The sequence below is a fragment of the Macaca thibetana genome, chromosome 7 (genome assembly GCF_024542745.1).
Source record: "Macaca thibetana thibetana isolate TM-01 chromosome 7, ASM2454274v1, whole genome shotgun sequence".
NCBI classification, from domain to species: Eukaryota; Metazoa; Chordata; class Mammalia; order Primates; family Cercopithecidae; genus Macaca; species Macaca thibetana.
In genome coordinates this window covers 19,768,161-19,775,064 of record NC_065584.1, presented here as the reverse complement: position 1 = coordinate 19,775,064, position 6,904 = coordinate 19,768,161, and positions in this window count along the sequence as shown.

Here is a 6,904-nt window from a genome sequence, read left to right as displayed (position 1 = left end):
TGAACACAATGATCAAAAATCTGTAGCTCACAGTGTCGTTTCAGTGTAGGGCGGCTAAAGAATAAGTGTAGCCACTAAAAGATATTTCAGAATAAGTCCTGTTCTTCGTGTGCATTTCCAGACCCCCTGTAGACCACAGCAAACTTCTTTAAAATCCCCCCTTTCCTCCTCGTATCCACATCCTTCTCCAGTTGCAGCTGCTCCCACAACCTACATGGCTGAGACAGGAGGCACATGGTTTGTACTTGGTTTAAAGGACACAAGAAGGTCCTGAACGACTAGGAACTTATCTTCCCACTTACCCGCTGGGAGACTTCGGGAAACTATGTAACTTTCCCAAGCCCCATTTTTTTCATCTACAAAATGGGGGTGGAAGTAGCATGGAACTCTTGCAAGAAAAATGTATTCATAAAATTGTATATAAAGCACTTAATACATGGCACTCACTAACTAGGGGCTTATTATTGTCATTACAAGTTATATTAATGATGTGATTTTAGAAGCAGTCTCATGTCCTCCAGAAATTGCTATCATTGATTGAGGGCTTATGATGTGCTAAGCACTGTTCTAAGTGTTTTTTTTTTTTTCCCCATTTTCTGGGTTATCCTTACAATAGTCCTAAGAGAGAAGAAGGCTTATCAATCCCTCTTTACAGATAAGGGAACTTGCCCAAGTTTACTCCATGGGTGAGCAGAAAGCAGAGCCAGGATTTGAACCAGGCTGTCTGGCTCCAGAATGTGACCATTAGCCTAGACGGCTCACCTTTGAAACACTGTGATGATTTCACAATCCAGACACATTCACAGAGACACAAACATCCAATCAGGAAGGAAAGAATGTTTTAGCAGTAATAACAGATTTTCTTTTTAAGTTTTTACAGCATTTTCCCCTGATTTCCAAGAAAGTTAGCTCCTCTCCTTTGACAATTTGGTCACATTTCATACATTTTAAATAAATCCTCACTTTACATAAAGAGGAAAAAAGAATTATTACAAATTACTTTGTGTATTACAACGTAATACAATTATGTAAAAACCAAATGCTAAGACAAGACACAGAATAAAACACTGAAAGAAAATACTTCAAAAGTTGAAAATAATCATCTTTTAAAAGTGATTCTTGATCTCTTCAAATTGTCTGTCTTTTCCCATATATACATCACTTTTTTGCAGGAAAAAATATTATTTCATAGAATGAATATCACACATTTTATCAGTTTTTTTGCAGAAACCAGCACTTCCCTTATTATCTGAACTATACAGCAGGGGCCAATTGTGCTTGTTTAAACACTTCAAAGTTCCTTTAAACACATAAGAAATTAACATTTTCTCCTATTTAAATTCAATAGGTTATTCTCTTCCACTTTTCATATGTGCTAGTTTAAGCCTAACATTTAGAAACCGCTTAAAACCGTTTCCGTGAATGGAAGCCTGCCAAAAAATAGAAGTTTATTTTCTGTCTGATTTTATGCCATTGGTCTGTTTTGCCCTCTCTTGTCCAGGTATTCTACAAAATTTTTGCATATGTTTAGTAACCATTACCATAGTGCTAAATTCTATGAAACATCAAACTGATAATAAAGATGAATAAACTACATTAAATATCATTCTGCATCAGACCTGAAAGCTGGCCAACTCACTGCACTTTCAAAGCTTTAAACAATCGTTTTCTAAAATGTGCCAAGCACAGTGCTAGGTACTTTCTCAAACAGTTAATATTCTGAGAAGCCTGTTGTATTAGTCAGGGTTCTCCAGACAAGTAGAACCAACAGGATATATGGAAGGAGAGAGAAATTTGTTTTAAGGAATTGACCCACACAATTGTAGGGGTACAAGTTCAAAATCTGCAGGGTAGGCTAGCAGACTGGAGACCCAGGAAGCGTTGCAGTTTGAGTCCAAAAGCAGCCTACTGGCAGAATTCCTTCCTGCACAGGGGAGCCAAGTCTTCAGTATTCGTTCTATCAAGCCCCTCAATTGATGGGATGATGAGGTCCACTCACATGATGGAGAGTAATCTGCTTTACTCAAAGTCCACCAATTTAAACGTTAATCTCACCCACAATAACACCTTCATAGGAACACCCAGAATAATGTTAAACCAGATAGCTGGGCACCGTGGCCCACCCAAGTTGGACACGTAAAATTAATCATCACACCTGTGATACCAGCCAAGGTGAAGAAATGAACCTCAAAGCAACTTCACCTCTCCTTACTAAACTCTCATAGAGTAGCCATTTGTTAATATTTTCAAAAGCCCCTATTTAATCTGTTTTTATTTCTCATAAGAAAATTCCCAAATGTAAAATTCAAGCGTTTGAAAAGAAAGCTGTCAACAGTAAAATACAGAAAAATCTCATTAGCTAAATTAATTCTGCCCAAGATCAGTCATTTTTTTAGAATCCTGAATTGTTAGATATTCAAAGATATACTAGATTTTTAAGTACTGTTACATGTTTTAGCTAAAACAGAATCACTGCCAATTAGCAAGCCAATGTCCTTCTTTCTGAATCTGCTTTAATAATCAAATTTAAATGATCAGTAAATAGCACATTGATTATTGATATGGAAATAGACACCAAATGAATTTTTAAATAATGTGTTCTTGGGGGAGGTCAAGCCTGGCTCACGCAGTCTAGCGTTTGTTATTAATGAATGTAATTTATCAAGCCCAAGTCTGGCTTGGAGTAGATTCTACATTAATGATGGCCAAATTATTATGGTTCTTCTAAGTAGTTATTCAAAACAGCAGTGTTTGTCTAACAATTTCACAAGGCTTTGGGTTTTGTTTTTGTTTTTGTTTTACTTTTTAAGACACAATACTTTCCATTAATGTAATTCCAGAGAAGAGGTTAGAAAATGTCCCTTGTCTTCCACAGTGAGAGATGCTGCTTTTAGTGTGGTCAATAGAAGCCTGGAAAGGAGGAATATTTCAGAAGAACACATAAGCGAATGCCTAGCACAGGCCCTGAATAAATGCCTGCCGGATCGGACTCTGAGTCTCATACAAGGCCAAGCTGAGGAACAATTTGCAGGTCGATTCAAGTGCAGTCCTGTTTCCTGATGGGCCCCAGAGAGACAGGACACATTAGGTAGGTTTATCAACTGGGGAGTGAAGAGCTATTCCAACAATAAAACTAGATTGATGGAATCTCCTTCTAATTCGTTACTAAAATTCCAAAGTTCTTCCACAAACATGACTTTGTTCATGTGTAGTTTTGAGGTCTCCCTTTTTTATCATCAGAGAGATAGTCAAATAAAAAATTTTTGAAATCTTCTAGTGCATTTTACATAGGGGATCTGCCCAGTCTTACTGCTGCTTCTCTTTGACGGCCACTCATCTTCCATTTAAGATTCTGTTTCTTAAAAAGCTTCAAATTAGCCGGGCACGGTGGCTCACACCTGTAATCCCAGCACTTTGGGAGGCCAAGGCGAGTGGACCACTTCAGCCCAGGACATGGTGGGCAACATGGTGAAACCCTGTGTCTACAAAAAATGCAAAAATTAGCTGGGCATGGTGGCACATGCCTGTAGTCTCAGCTATTCAGGAAGCTGAGGTGGGAGGATCACTTTAGCCCTGGAAGTCAAGGTTGCAGTGAGTCAAGGTCACACCACTGCACTCCAGTCTGGGTGACAGAATGAGACTCTGTCTCGAAAATAAATAAATAAATAAATAAACCTCCAAATAAATAGAATGTAACATAATCTCTGTAGGTGATTAAGCGCATCTCAATTTCAGCGTACCCATTCTTCATCCTTTTTGCCTGTAGCCACATTATTTGATGATTTACCTTACATCCTCCCCATAACTTGTGTTGGCCGAGAACCTGGGATTCCAGTTGCTAAGACGTGGAAAAACGGAGGGTGTGGCTTGAAACGCTCTGTGGTGATTCCACCTCTGGATAGGGATCAAAGCTGAAACCTTTGAACATAGGGACCAGACATTTATATGTGTTCAGAAAGGTCCCAAAATTCAGGAGCAAGTATTTCCTGGGTCCCTCTGAGGTGAGGAGCAGAAGCCTTAATAAGCCTTAATAAGTGGGTTTGGAGGCCAGGAAAGCTTGGTTTCCAGCACTTGCTTTGGCACTTAGCACTACAGGTTTCTTTCTTTCTTTCTTTCTTTTCTGAGATGAAGTCTCGCTCTGTTACCCAGGCTGGAGTGCAGTGGCGTGATCTCTGTTCACTGAAACCTCCGCCTCCCAGGTTCAAGCAATTCTCCTGCCTCAGCCTCCCAAGTAGCTGGGATTACAGGTGCCTGCCACCACACCTGGCTAATTTTTTTTTAAGTAGAGACGGGGTTTTGCCATGTTGGCCAGGCTGGTCTTGAACTCCTGACCTCAGGTGATCCACCCACCTCAGCCTCCCAAAATGCTGGGATTACAGACATGAGCTACCATGCCCAGCCCAGACAAGGTTTCTTAAGCAAACTGGAGCCTCAGTTTCCTCACTTGTAAAATAGGGATAACTAATTCCACATGCCTCGAAGACATAACTAGAAATAATGTAAACAAGTCACTGAGCACAGTGGCCACCACATAGTAGGCACTCTGTAAACGCTGGCTTCTAAATATGAGAAAAAGAAAGTAGGTTGGCTATAGAATTGAGATAGTTTGAAACAATGACTATAGGTCTAGATATCAAAAAGAAAATAGATAATTTATTTCCCATATAGACACAGCTTTATCATAAGAAATTTAACACATGCACTTCCAGTTTTAATAGAGAGGAGAAAAATGACTATTTAGACTACATGCCCACGGATTCAGCTCTGCTTAGCTTAGCCCCAGCCATGATGACTCAGAAAGGCCAGGGCACCTCAGGGGGCTTTCTGCACAAGGAGCAGGGAGAAAGATGCATATGTTCTCCCAGGCAGAGGACAGAGGGATCTTGGAGATCCCTGTTAATGCTGGCAGCCAAGGCTCAGTTCTTCACAATTTTCTTTCTTGGCACCCACCTCTCTACCTTAACTGATGCTCCTTCACTCCACAGGGGATTGCTAAAGAGCCCTAGCAACTCAGTACCACGTAACACTAAAAGACTTCCAGCAAGAGAGCTAAGAACGTTAACGACCATGTATACTTGAGCCTCTGCTGATTACCGGGATAGACACGCCTGCCCACCTATTTCTGACATCATAACCAAAATAATCATCTGGCAAAGGAACTCCCAAGAGGGAAGTTTCCTGCACACTCTCAAATGCTGGATAGTTGATTGTGCAGAAATTTGTTTGATATATTTATGGCACCTACTTGTGTGATGCCTTCAAAGAATGCAATGAGCAAATGCCACAGACTTCCTCAAAAATGCACGATGGACCCAGTAAATAATTTTATACTTCTTTGACATGGTATTGGCTTCCCAGAGGCTTACAGTATTTGAAAGGCAGGCCACCTGAATTTGAAACAGTATCCTATTGACATAGTTTGAGTTATTGCTGAAAAATAGTTTTAGCCATGTCCTATCCCCCCAATGCAAGTCAAATAAAAGAAATGGATATGAAGGAACTACACACCTGGATTTTGGCAAGTGCTTGAGGATTGATGGAGACAAATACGCATTTCTTCCATGTGAGACAGAGAAGCAGCACTGCAGAAGGGAACTGCTCTTCCAGAAGTCTGACCTTCCATCTTGTAAGAACGGTCCCATTGCTCTAAAGGTTTAATGGCATCCAGTTCGTTTGGGGTGAATTTAACACACTGTATTAGCCAGTACGTAAAGGCTCTCCTTTGATATAGATGATGGTTATGCAATGGATGAGTAACATCACTTCAGAGCACACATCAAGTTTTTCCATTGGAACCACCTGCACCAATAGTTAACATAAAATTCTGAAGGGGAAGCACCAGGCCGAGGCATAGATGTGCTTCCTCTTGACATCTTGTACCAATATGCTACGACCAATTGAGGAAGCCGTACCTCATCTTCAAATGACTGAGCTTTCTACTGCAGCTCTTAAAAAACAGTATTTGTAATTGTAACCAGATTGTCCCCCACCAAACACACCATAGAATCTGGTAATAAAGGTAATGTTCTTCTATAAAACAACGGTTTCATAAAATGATCAGAGCCTGGCCCAGTGTCCTAAACACTTACCTACCCCTTAAAGTGTTGAATTAGATTAAAGTGCTGTGGGGACATAACTGATGTAATGTTTCAAAATCATAAATGCAGGAGGAGGGATTTTAAAGCTGGATCATGGAGAGAATGGAATAACGCAATAAAAGCTGGCTCAAACGCTGAGTCTGTGATACCTGATTTATTGTTTTAATATAATGCTGTAAAGGCCATGCTTGAATATACAGGAGTATTTTATTTATCTAATAGTCGTGATCCTAACAATGGGTGTTTAACAATGGCTTTAGACTGAGATGGTGGCACACACAAATGAAACTGGTTTCAGGATGCTCCCCAAGAAAGGTAACACAGCAGGAGGCAGGAGAGATTGAGAGGCTGTGTTTCAGGGGTACCTGAGAGGCCCTCTGAAAATATAATTCCTCACCTCTCCAGCATAGCTCCGCAGCCTTAAGAACTGCCCCAGCCCTACAAAGCTCAGCAAACTGGACATAAGATGAAGGCCCTGGAGAAAAATCACAGCCCACAGGACTGAACTGAACTGACGACTCTGGGTCCTCTCTGAAGCTACCTCCACCAGTGGGGCAAAGAAGGTCACAGGAAGGGAGGAAGAGATCAGCACCTATGGGTGCTCTGTCTCCATGAAGATCCAGATCCCCACTCCTGAAATATGCCAGAGACGATGCTATGAACCACAAAGCTGAAGTTCAACTTCATCCTGGGGATATTTTCAACTTGTTCTATATTGAGAAATTAGGAATTGGGCTTGATACATTGAGTGACATCCTTCTTTTTTACAAAAATCAAAATCTACCATCCACGAGCTATTTCCACCA